Below are 13,852 nucleotides of genomic sequence, written 5' to 3'. Positions count from 1 at the left end.
TGCCTTCTCTGATTCATGAATGACACAGACAAAGGTTCAGATAAAAGCTCCCAGGATGCAGAAAATGCTCTTGAACTGTCTAAAATAGAGCCACAGAGTTCCCAAATATGAAGAAAATAGAATAATTCTCTCAGTATAACAGGATAACACCTTAATTTACAAAGTATACTCTGATCTGATGAGAATAGATCTTCACAATAGATTTGTTATTCTTTCTGTGCTAAAGGATGCTTAGGAAGAATAAATGACATGGCCAGAGCCACAAATGACTGCAAAATGGAGCTGTGTCTAAAAGCCAGCAGGACTGATACCCAAAACAGGGCAAATTCCATTAAGTCATGGGTTATCTGAGACCTTGACCAGGATGGCATTAATGTTCCCTTCCACTTAACTAAAGCTTAGACAGACTTCTTCCTGATGCTAGTTCCCTGATCTCCCTTTATTTAGAGCATTTCATTTAGAAAATTTGTAATCCTAAATTCTTCTCTGCCCTTTTAGATGTAAATATATTTGAAGGCCCAGTTTTGCAATTTAGGACTGTATTTCTTAAGGATGTGGGGACCATCTCTTTGAAATTAGTCACCAAGGAAGACCACACTTCTATTTCCTAGTCTCTGTAGGAATGTAAGAGCCTAACTTCAATGGGAAACTTGCTTACTCCAAGTTGCAAAATTACCTACTTTCTTAGGGATATGAGAAGCTTATTTTTACTATATATAAAGCTTCCCCTTTATGCCTGCCCATAACTTTCCCCTAGATCATTCCAATGTTTAAAAAAAAACCTCCCACCCTTTGTTTTAGCAGAGTTCAGGTGGCAGTCCGGCCTCTCTCCTCTATTGCAATCACCTTGAATAAAATCTTCCTTGTCTACTTAATTTGGTCTAATGCAGTTTTTGCTTTGACAACCTCCTCAGCACGTTTGCTGCAACTCACTTTGTTTCCCCTACTTTGGGTTTATAATTTGTTGTGCAAACCAAATTTGTGATTGATTCAAGTTTTTCATTTATTGAACAAATATTTATTAAATATCTACTACCCATCAGGCATTAAACTAAGTCCTGGCTTGGCTATTTTCCATTAAAATATAGTGTTGTATAAGTTACAGTGGGTATAATCTATGACAGAATTTTTAGAAGTTAGACCAAGAGTTTCTCCACTCAGCCCCCCTTAGCAATGCCTAAAAGCCCACTTTACCAATCATCTACTGAACTCAAAAACTGCATATTACTTCTCTGCACCAGACTTTGTGCTAGACCCAGAGAGATACAGAGATATTAAAAAATAATAATAATGATAAATTATATCTCAGCCCTCACTTTACTCCAAGGAGAAAGACTAAATGCTAAATGGATCACAACGACCTCTTCATTAATAGCTAACAGAGTGAATTTCATTCTGCAAGTGGAGGGCCCTATGTACACAAGCTGTTCCAAAGCCTGATCACTAAGAATTCAGTGAGGACAGAGCATACACACAAAAAAAATTAAAATATTAAATGCAGTCTTGGATAAACATCAAGTTGTTTACCTCACAGAGAGTTCAAGTGTTAGACTAAGATTTGGAAATAAGCTGAAGGAGTCCTGAGTTTAAAATGAGCACAGTGCACAAGGAGTAGGTTATGCCCTCCTTTATCAATGACTTTATAAATGCACCCCTTCCACAGAACCTGCAGAAAATGGAGGCCCTGGGAAGAGCAATGTTGATGTCCATCCTGCTGCCTCCCAGTTGAAGCTGTAGGCATCATGTTGGAGCCTAAAGACAAATGAGTATGTAGCTTTCTGTTCTGTTTTCCCTAATCTAGTTCCTTTGGATGACCCAACTTTTCCTTTCCATTGGGTTTCCAAGTGATTGAGAGAAATTTACTTTTAAAAGAATGTGGGAAGAGAATTTTATAGCTCCATTAGGTATCTATGTATACAAAGGCTGTGTTCATCAATTAAATTTCAAATAAACACAAAAGGAGACAGAAAATGCGAATATTTCCAAATACAAATGTTTCAAAGTACTAAGTACTATAAGAACAGGAAAAAAACAAACAAACAAAATGAAACAAAACAAAGAAATAAACAGGGATCAGGAGGTTCTTAAAGAAACACCATTGTTTAACCCATAGTGAGAATACAACGTTCCCCAAATTATCCCCAAAACTCACACCAGTGCTGTAGATTTCTCTCTTTTACATATGAGGGTTAGAAAGAACATGAGATTTTGTAACTTGATACAAAAAAAAAATCCAAAGGAAGTATCAGATTAGTGGAAAAAAGTGGCTAAGAATCTAGAAAGACCTATAAAATTAGGTGAAGGTAAATGTAAGGCCATGGAAGGTATACAGAACTGATTATTTAGGGACCAGTAAGAAGGAATATGAATATGTCCATAGGGTAAACTTCAAAAGATTATTCATTTTAAATAGAAAGAACAAGCATGATGTATATACACATACACACACCAGCTAAGTTCCAAACTGAGTCAAAATAAAGGATTTATAATGACTTTCTAAGATTCCAGTAGAACCAATAGAACCTTTACTTTGCTCATCACCACTATGAGTCATAGTAATGATAGGTTACCAACTATCTGTTATATATTTAGTCTATTTAAACATCATAACAGCTGTTTAAGGGAGGTACTATTATTGTACATATTACACAGATGAGAAAACTGAATCCCAGACATGTTAAATAAAATGCTTAAGATTAAAAAATAGTAAAGGACAGATTTAGGATTCAAACCCTGGAGTTCTAATGTCAGATCCCATGACAAGGCTCTAAATTAGGTCTTATAGAAATGACCATCACTCCTCGCTAATCTTCTGATTTTACAGAATGGATGGAATTAATCGGAAGAAAACATTCACAACAACAAGTTTAGGACTGCTTACTTTAACATATGTAGTTTCACAGTAATAGCAATCACACACAGATATCACCTCCTCTTATGACCTCATATTTATTTACTTTTTATTTTTTTAAAGATTTTATTTGTTTATTTGACAGAGAAAGAGAGACACACAGCAAGAGAGGGAACACAAACAGGAGAAGTGCCAGAGGGAGAAGCAGCCTGAGCCAAAGGCCTGAGCCAAAGGCAGATGCTTAACAACTGAGCCACCCAGGTATCCCAGTCTGTCAGATTTATGTCTTGTATGGTACTACTTGTTGGGGGACATAGCTTACGTGCTTTCTCATTTATCCTACTTTGTACACACACACACACACACACACACTTTTTTTAAGGGAAAACAAATTTTCTAGGAAAGAAGCAAATTGAAATTACCAAATTCAAAAATTAAAATACGCCAAAGCATGAGAACGAAAGACACAGATAAACGTGAGAGAAGACACCTAGCTTACAGGCTCCCATTCATAACTATTGCATCCTTCCTGCTGCTATTACTTTCACTGTGAAGCCCGCAGATGCTCAAGCTCAGCAGAAACTGCATGGGATGAGTCCTGGAACCTTCAGTCTGTACCCAGCTTTACTACTCATAAGATCTATAACATTTGACAAATAACCTAAACTTTCTGTATCTGTTTCTTCACTCCTCAAATGTCTCCTGATCCTAAACAGTATGCTCCTCCATGGGAAAATTCACAATTATGGGAGATAGGGTATTAATAACTAGGGGAAATTACTGTCATAGCAAACTATGAGTAGTTTATCCATAACTTTGATTGTGATTCTGACAGATGTAATCGGATGCCTACCCAATTGTCATTCCCATTTCCCTTGGTCCTAATCATGTGAGGCTACCTCAGGGGATACAGTAGAAATACAAGGAATGAGTCTCTCTTCCAGCCAGAGACCAGGCAGATTATCCTATTCTAGCGAGTAAAACATAAAAGGAATTCTGCTAAGTCAATTCCTGTTAGAATTTTTTTCTAATGACGAGAAGAAAGGAAAATAAAGAAGAATGCTGTTCCCCACCCATGCCCCCTTTCTTTCCAGCTTTTGGGGGGAATCGTGGAGCACATAGTACTTAGACCTGGGCCAGCCATCTCATGATCATCCTAGCAACAGAGATTTGATGAAGACCTACCATGTGTAAAACATTTGGATTACTGAGGATTAGAAAAAAAGTAGGTCAGAGAGGGGATTATGGTTCATTAGTACCATGAAACTGATCATTATTTGTGCATACTTAAAGCCTGCAGAATTCAGTTGGTGGATGAATATAAAAATAAAGAGCAGAACCACTATATTGCATACCTGAAACAAATATAACACTGTATGTTAACTATGCTGGAATTAAAATTAAAAAATAAAAATAAAGAGCAATTTTTGATATATACTTCGAGGGGAAAAAAATCACACTTGCAAAGTAGGGAGTTTTAGGATCAGTCTGAAGAACAGAATCTATCCTTATCAAAAAAATATATATATATAAATTTCCCACTTGTCCACAACTGCCTACAAGAACCTACTAGTCCTTCCCCACATGGTCTTAACTGAGGGAAAAGAAGAGAAGAGAATGGGGAGAAAGCAAACAGGGAAAACATTTTCTATGCCCACAAAACATGTTAATCTAAACACATTATCATTTTTAATTTTCATAAAGTTCTGAAAGATTGTTGTTTTCCTTATCCTATAATTAAGAAGTTAACACCCAAAGATATTAAGTCAATTTTCCCAAGATCACATAGCAACAAAATTAGAAATTAAATCCAAAGGCACACCGCAGGATTTTTCTTACCCATCATGTTAAACTAGGAGAATGATTCTCCAAACCCTACTCCTCATTCCACCAACTCCCAGCCCTCCAAGTTGAAGGAGGATGACACAGTTTACAGCCATTATAAGCTGTAAAAATCTTTTATTCTAGCTAAAGAAAGACCATTCGTAGGTATGTGATCCAGAATTGGGCCTGCCACTTAGTACTGGTAGGCCTTAAAAGAGTATTCTTTGAAAATGTCTTATGTTTGTTGAGAAGGTAAAGCAAGATATATAATAATATAATAATCTAAACAGGAAAGTGCAGTCCAAAACAGAAAACATATGAATTCTCTTTCTTATGACATTGGCCTCTACTCTTTCTGAGAATCCGTGTTTGTCTTAGGAAATTGTGTGTGTGTGTGTGTGTGTGTGTGTACATTTGCACACATATGCAACTTATATGGTACTTATCCAACAGCTGATTGCTGATAATTTGAATAATTAAAATGGGTATCATAAAAATACTCCTGGAAAAACAAAAGATTTTTTTCTCTGGAGTGCTGTGCTACCCTGAATACTATCAAAGATGTCCACAAATTCACTTATTGGAAAACTTAAGGGTAATGGTTCAGTAAAATAGAATTGGAAAGTTATACTTATAGGTGAAGGAAATGAGTCCTTACTGAAACCAGCCCTTACTGATAGGAAGAGGACTAGCAAGGAAGTAAGAAAATAAGGGACTCTCATAGACAGAAACAAAGCAAGGAAAAAGTTTAGGAACATTAAGAAGGGGCATTTGTTGAAGTGCTTTGGAGTATTTTCTCCGTGGTCTAGAAGAGCATGCATTTATAGTGGATAATTTCTTTTCCCCCCTTTAATATTATAGTTCTCTTAATTTATCTAAATCTCTAAGGGGTGCTTTTAAAAGAAATGTGTTTAGGAGTAGCAGAAGGGTGTAGTCTGTGACAAATTTGTATACTTTCTGATATCAGTCTGGAGGAATAGCATCAGGTAATGTTCATGAGTCCCAAGCCATGAAATGAGAGATGCCCACTGCAAAACTGGGATGACCTGGAGAGAGAACATAATCTTAAGGAGCAATTGCCTGAAGGATGATTATATAAGAACATGAAGTAATCCCTTCTACCTTCATTTTCTATATGTCCTAGAAAAATAAGGTATTTTAAAGGGAAGAAAAAACTGGCACTTGAGTGATTTTATTGGTTTGATCAGCACGTACACTAAACTCTGCTTCCCAGGGCAGAAAGGAGTTAGAAAAGCGCCAAAGAGATCAGGTGCCAGGGAGAGCTCAGAGATGATAGTTAGTGGTCTCAATTGTTCGTTTCCACTGTGTATCTTTCAGGGTTGTTACAAAGATAAAATAAATAGAAAGAGAGGATGATTCCATCAAATAAATTAAAAGAGAATGGACAGCATTAGTAAAAAAAATTCAAATGGAACTAAAAATTAACCCTACTATCTATCATTTACTCAACAAGTATTCATTGCACACCTACTAAATGCCAAATACTATGCAAATGCCTGGTAGTACCAAACACTGTTATTAGTTTTTGCTACATAATAATTAATATGGTTAATTACAAGCAATCTCTTGCATGCTAGAAATCAAACTGTAATACAAATATTATTGATACAGGAAAGTAGGTTACTTAGAAGCAAAGAGACAGCTGGAAACTGCATTACAATCTTTTCTTTGAACCTTGGACTTTTACCCCTATATAACTAGCTTCCTATCCCTGGAATACTGATCATCCCTGACTACCTAAAAGAGTAGTTTTTTTCCCATCCTTCCCTCTGACCTCATCCATATGGAGATAGTGATCCCTCCTCTGGGGCCTTCAGATGAAGATATCTCAGGTCTGTCAGCTAGAAAGTTATTCCCTGATTCTGACTTCAGTCCTCCTCCTGTAATGGAAATACATCCTCGCTCAAATTGTTCCCAATGGAGGTGCTGCACAATGAGTTAACCTTCTATAGTAAACATTCAGGAATGAAAAGAAGTAGCATAGGGCTCCTTGCCCTGAGCAGATAATTTTCTGGGTTTCCCTGATCTTTATTATTCACCACTCTCCTTTTAATTTTTTAAAATAAACTTTTAATTTCAGAAGTTTAAACCCACAGATAAATTGTGAAGATAGTATAAAAAGTTTCCACATATCCCACACCCAGTTTCCCCTTTTATTAACATCTTACAACGTGTACATTTGTTATGATTATATGGTACAATTGTCACAATTAACCAATATTAAAACACTATTTTTTTTAGATTTTATTTTATTTTATTTATGTACTTGAGAGAGAGAGGGAGTGAGCACACAAGCACAGAGAGTAGCAGGCAGAAAGAGAAGCAGACTCCCTGCTGAGCAAGGACCCAGATGCTGAACTCCATCCCAGGACTCTGTAATCATGATCTGAGCTGAAGGCAGACAATTAACCAACTGAGCCACCCAGGTATCCCTATTAATACACTGATATTAACTACAGTCCATGCCTTATTTGGATATCCTCAGTTCTCACATACTGCCTTTTTTCTGTTCTAAGATCCCATCTAGAGCCCACATTATACTTAGACATCATAACTCTGTAAGCTCCTCTTGGTTGTGACAGTTTCTCAAGTGTTCCTCCTTCTTTTTTTTTTTTTTAAGATTTTATTCATTTATTTGACAGAGAGAGAGATAATGGGAGAGAGCAAGCACAAGCACGGGAGCTGAAGGCAGAGGGAGAGGGAGAAGCAGACGCCACGCTAGGCAAGGAACCCTACATGGGGCTTGATCCCAGGACCCTGGGATCATGACCTGAGCAGAAGGCAGATGCTTAACCAGCTGAGCCACCCAGGCGCCCCTGGTGTTCCTCATTCTTGATCACCTTGACTGTTCCGCACAGTCTCATCCAGGTTTTTTTTTTTTTAAGATTTTATTTGTCTATTTGACAAAGACAGTGTGAGTGTGAAAGAGAGAGATGGTGGGGGGGGGGGGCATAGGCAGAGGGAGAAGCCAACTCTGACTCCCCACTGAGCAAAGATTCTGGACTGACTCTGGGCTCCATCCCAGGACTCTGGGATCATGACCTGACATGCAGAAGCAGATGCTTAACAGACTGAGCCCCTCAGGAACTGCTTTGCCAGGTATTTTGTAGAATGCCCCTCAAATGAGATTTGTCTTATGTTTATCTCATTATTTTTTTGGCGATTTTTTTTGTAAGAAGATCACAATGATAATGTGCCATTTTCACCACATCACATCAAGGGGAGGTTGATAGAATGACATTTTTTCACTCTTTCCACAACATACTCTTTGAAAGCAAGTCACTAGGTAGAGGCCACACTTAAGGAGTAGGGAGTATGTGCCACCTCATTGAGAGCAAGGTATCCACATAAATTATTTGGAATTATTCTGCATAGGATACTTGTCTATCTGTAAGTGTGCATATATTCTTTTTTGAAGTTTTTCTTTAAATTCCAGTTAGTGAACATACAGTACTATATTAGTTTCAGGTGTACAATATAGTGATTAACACTTCCATAAAACACTCAGTGGTCATCACAAGTGCACTTTTTAATCCCCATCATTTATTTCCCCATCCCCCTACCTACCTCCCCTCTGCTAACCAGCAGTTTGTTCTCTATAGTTAAGAGTCTGTTTCTTGGTTTGTCCATCTCTCTCTCTCTTTTTTTGGTCCCTTTTTATCTATTCAATATGGAATCATGGATTTTTACTTTATCCCTTGCACAATTCTCCCTTCTTAGTCATTTCCTTAAAACCCAAAGCACTGATCTAAGGCCTTTGGGGTCTACAATAGCAGTTTTCAAAATGTTCTGTAGGAGTGCCCTCAGCAAAAGACGGTAGGAATGGACAAGAGAAGGTAAAGGCCAAGTAGAAGGGATGGTAAGTTAGTTAAAACTGCTTACTTATATATGAACATTTAACAAGAATGTACCCTTTTGCCTTTTTCCTCAACTTTCTTTTAGTAACAGCAACAACAACAACAAAGCTACAACAAAAATGTAAATATAACTGGCTAGGATTTCTCTTCAATGGATGTCATCTAATGAAATGTTTTTGTTTTCTAAATGAATCAGGAAATGACTTGCCCAAACTAGTTAGGTAGTAGAGCTGGAAGTTGGTGATCGTCCTTCTAATCCCCATGGCAAGATGTCAGTTTGCTGTTTCTTTCATTGAAACAGCTCAGAAAGAAAATTCCAGCCCAGATCATGTTGGTGGACTCCTACAGATTTGTGCTACAAATTAGTTTTAATACCACCTGAATTTCTCTAGAAATATGCACAATTATTATTTGACGCATCTTCTTTGTCATTGAAAAAGAGAAACTCATGTTTCCCTCCTCTGTTTTCCAGGCATGGAAATTGAGGTATAAGAAAATGATCTCAAACAATTAATATCAGCACTTATTGATAACAGAATTTTTAAAAAAATGGAAAGCCACTCAAGTTAATTACAGATATACAGGTCTAACTCATTTGAAGAAAGTCCCAAGGTATAATCCCTCATTTTAAAAAGGAAAATAAGGAGAGTTTGTTTTGGAAGAATCTGCATTTAAAAATTTTTTCTAGTACAGCAGTTATTCCTGGCTAGGGGAGCAAGGAATAGGAATATTTTTCCTTCTGCCCAGAATGACTAGCTTCTAGCTATTATCTATCTTTACAGAATATATTCTCTTGTCCCAGGGACTCGTAAATTGTCTATTTCTCAGCTGTGGGTACAATTCAAATTTGAGAGTGGAATCTGAACAGTTGATTGTATAAACTCTGAGTGAGGCAGCAGTCTTCCCCAGAGAAAAATTATTGAGGAATTACTAATTAGTTGCTTGGCTGTCTCCTTGAGCCGACATGAATATGCAGGTAAGACAAAGACCCTACAGTCCTCTGATAGGAACTGGAAAAGTTTTCCAAGAGATCATGCCCAATGTCCTATTTTCTTGATTTCCAGCAGGAAAAGTAATGTGTTCAGTGCACCTTCCTTTCCCACATCCCTCACACCCCCCAAATTTCCCATGACCCTGTGGTGACAAACTGGAATGAGGAAAAAGTTACTAAGTCTCCAGTCAAGACTGAAAGTTTAAGGTTGAGTCCTGACTAACAATCTTAATCACATACATCAGTACTTTGAAGAAGTTCAGAATTAATAGTTTATAAACCAGACTTATTTCAGGAATTGAACCCATTTTTGTGTCAACTTTGCCAAGTAAAAGGACCTGTGGCTTCATAGTGCAAGATTAAGGGGTAAGATGAAGCTAGGACAAAATGAAGTGGATAAACTTTTCATTTAGTGGAAAAGTTATTTCTCTAAGGATGGGGAGGATAATTTGCTATTTGACATTAGTATTGGTGTCATTGGAGGTGAAGATGAAACATGATTATGAAGAATTAGAATGAAGGGGGCACCTGGGTGGCTCAGTGGGTTAGGCCACTGCTTTCAGCTCAGGTCATGACTTCAGGGTCCTGGGATCGAGTCCCACATCAGGCTCTCTGCTCAGCACGGAGCCTGTTTCCTTCTTTCTCTCTCTGCCTGCATCTCTGCCTACTTGTGATATCTGCCAAATAAATAAATAAAATCTTAAAAAAAAAAAGAATTAGAATGAGGAAGTGGGAGAATAAAAAATTGATCTTTTTAAAATAACATTGTTATTTTTTAAGATTTTATTTATTTATTTGACAGAGAGAGAGAGCCAGCAAGAGGGGAAACAGAAGCAGGGGAGTGGGAGAGGGAGAAGCAGGCCCCCTGCTGAACAAGGAGTGTGATGGGGGTGCTGGATCCTAGGAACCTGGGATCATGACCTGAGTCGAAGGCAGATGTTTAACAACTGAGCCACCTAGGAAACCCAAAATTGATCTTTCTTTTTTTTTTTTTTTTAAGATTTTGTTTATTTATTTGATAGAGAGATCGTAAGCAGGCAGAGGCAGGCAGAGAGAGAAGAGGATGCAGGCTCCCTGCCAAGCAGAGAGCTGGATGTGGGGCTGGATCCCAGGACCCTGAGATCATGACCTGAGCCTAAGGGAGAGGCTTAACCCACTGAGCCGCCCAGATGCCCAAAATTGATCTTTCTGTACTTTCATGTCCCTAGTTAGATCTCCACTTAACCCAACCCCAATAAATAAGTGTTCCCTTGTTCTGGCTCAGAATTCAGTTAAGTAGATAAAGTTTTCCCTCTTATAATTGGGAAAGTTCTTCCTAAAATCTAAACCTCTCTATTCTCCAATTCAGTCTGTGTCCCTGACATCTGTGTTATCATCTGACTTAAACAAGTCCATTTTAAATTCAAAAAAATTTAATCAAATATTTAATGAACTTTATTAGAAAAATCATGTAACATAAAACCGTAAAAATCAAACATCAGCTCTGTCACCTATTGAGTAAATAACAAACACAGAGTCTCAGTTTCCTAATCTGTAAAGTGAGCATAATATCTACCCCTGTAATAGGTTATGTAAGGCTCAACTGAAATGAAATTATGAAAGTCAACTTCCTGAACTGTAAGTAGCACATAGGTGGTGTACAGCATTTAATTCCTATTTGTTAAGCATTTTGCTAGGTTTCTTGGACTATCCCACATACCACCATCTACAGCAAGAGAACAGTGGGATCCACACTATGGCAGAGGAACATCAAGGAATTTGAAGGGGCCATAGAAGGGAAAAGAGATGCTGGAATTGAACATCACTGTCTTATAGAGGTAGCATTGAGTGTAGCTTTGAATGATTGGATCAACATCTGAAGGTCTCAGATGATGTGGTAATGACAGTTTTGTGGAGACAAGTAACCAGAAAGGTTCAGAGTTATAATTTGGTATTTAGAGATGCTTTCAGATAATAGTTCATAGGCTAATAGCACATAGGAGGCCTTATTGAGAAGAGATTTGCACAAGAGTGCAAATAGCCAGGAGGAGAGACCTGAACTTTTTCAGAGGAAAGATCAAACTGTTTTCTCTAGTTAAACGTATACCAGCCATGCTGATCATTCAGTCCCTAATAGCCCCCTGAGAAAGGGATTGGAGCCTGTGGGAGGGGGAAGGGGACCTACAGAAGGGGTTCGGTATACAATATCGGGCCTGGCTGTTGAGTATTCCAGCACCTGCCAAGGATGCCCTGGGGACACCAGGTCTGCCCTGCTGGGGCCCAGCTGCCACCCAGGCCCTCCTGACATCTAACAATGGGCGGTTGAGAGGTCAGGAGGGAATAGGGCAGGCATGACAATGAGATTCCGATGCTATAGAAAGAGAAACAATCGGGACAGAGGGAGAGAGAAGCCAAGTGTGTTGGAACTGTGCAAGAAAGGGGTAGGGGGAGGCAAATGTGAGGATAAAATCAGAATGACTGGAATTTTATGGGGGTATCAGGGAATAAGGAGGACAGAGTCTGTCCTTGATTATTCTGTTCAGAAGAGAAAAAGGTCAGCTTGGCCAGGGAACAGGCTCCCTTGTTCCTGACCTTGGGTCTGTCAGTAACACTGATATACTTGATATACTCTGCCACACGAGCGTATTCTTGCCTCTAGCTCAGTCATTTATTCTTCAGTCTATTCAATGAATATTTATTAAACTCTTGCCATATATCAAGCTCTTTGCAAAGTACTGGGGACAGAGATCTGTAATTTATCTCTCTACTATTGATGAACTAACAGTCTTCAAGGGAGACAGATTTAGGAATATAGCAATACAGCAGAATGAAGTGGGGGGAATATGTTTTGTGGGCGTGAGCAAAGGAGCCATTAGCTCACTGAGTAAGGGAACTTCACCCAACCTGGGAGATGTGTGCATTGGGAGAAGAATCAAAAAATCTTTCCAGGACACATGATTTTTGAGCAAAATCTTGAAATTCCGGTAGGAGTTTGGCAGTCAAAAAGTAGGGGAAAGTAAGGGAACTGGAAGGTCAGTCATTCTACAGACACAGAATAGGTTAGGTAAGAACCAACCAGGAAAACATTTTACAAATAAGGCCTTGGAGTTTCCAGAGGCTTAGGCTGATGCCAAAGATCTGTTATTCAAGTGTTGGAAGCCTCAAACAAAAATTCTGGTTCAAGAATTATCTGGGGAGGCGTTATTCTTCTTGTGTTTGTGGAAAATCAGGTTTTGCCCATCTCTGAACAGCTTGTGTGCAAAGATGTACCATGGATCCTAGTAGAGGGCTTCTTCAGTGATATATTTAGAATGAAAAAAAAACCCACAAAATTTTCCTTTGTTTCCAGTCACTTTTGCTTATAAGAGGATAGACAGCAAAAGTGAGTTGGATTGGGCCTTTAGAGAAAACCACTTAAAATCTTAAGTACACTGCAAGTGACCTCCACTAATTTTAACTTAGGTGTGGGGGAGATGTTCTGTGGGTAAAGAGAAACTAGGTGTGGGTACAACTGCGCAGAAAGAAAAACAGTGTTGTTGGAAGAGCTGTCTTCTATAACGATCCTTTTCTCTCTGGTACCCAAGCCTGGCACCTTCCCTTGATAGAGTCTAGAGTCCTCCTCAATTGAAGAGTCTAAGTTCTTGACAGTGACTGCCTACCATCTTCTCTCATAATGGATTCTGAAGAACGTCTTGTAGAAAGAGTCATGATTGATTAATGACATATGTAGGGGGCAGGCTTTTGGAAATGGTGGAAATTTTTTCCATCCTTGTGCACAAACCCACAATTTTGAGATGGAAAATAAATTAATCCATAGAGATCTGACTCTAGAGAGACGGTATCAAGCTATGCTATCCAGGGTGTCATAACTATTTAAATTTAACTTATTTTTAGTTAAGTAAAAGATCTAGTTCCTCAGTTGTCCTGTCCATATTTCAAGTGCTACCCATTATAGAACACTTCTGTGATTACAGATGGCTCTATTGGGCAGAACTCTAGCATAGAGAGTGACAGGTAAAAATTCAGGCTGAGGTGCCAAACTTCTCAGGTTAAATTTCAGATTTGTCACTTTCTTGTTAGGTGACCTGGTAGAGCAGGTTTCCTCTTTTGTGCCTCTGACTTCTATCTGTAAAATACAGACAACACTAGCACTGGATTTCATTTCATAGTGTTTTAGTAAGAATTACATTAATTTCATATATGTGAAAAATAAAGATCCTTGCCTGGCATCTGGTTGGCAGTCAATTAATATTAGCTATTATGATTATCTGCTCTTGTTTATGCAGCAACCTGAGGACAGAAAATGCTAAGAATGTCTTGACCCCTGAG

The sequence above is a fragment of the Mustela nivalis genome (assembly GCF_964662115.1).
Source record: "Mustela nivalis genome assembly, chromosome: 7".
In the NCBI taxonomy this organism is placed as follows: domain Eukaryota; kingdom Metazoa; phylum Chordata; class Mammalia; order Carnivora; family Mustelidae; genus Mustela; species Mustela nivalis.
Note: the sequence above shows the minus strand (reverse complement) of the source record.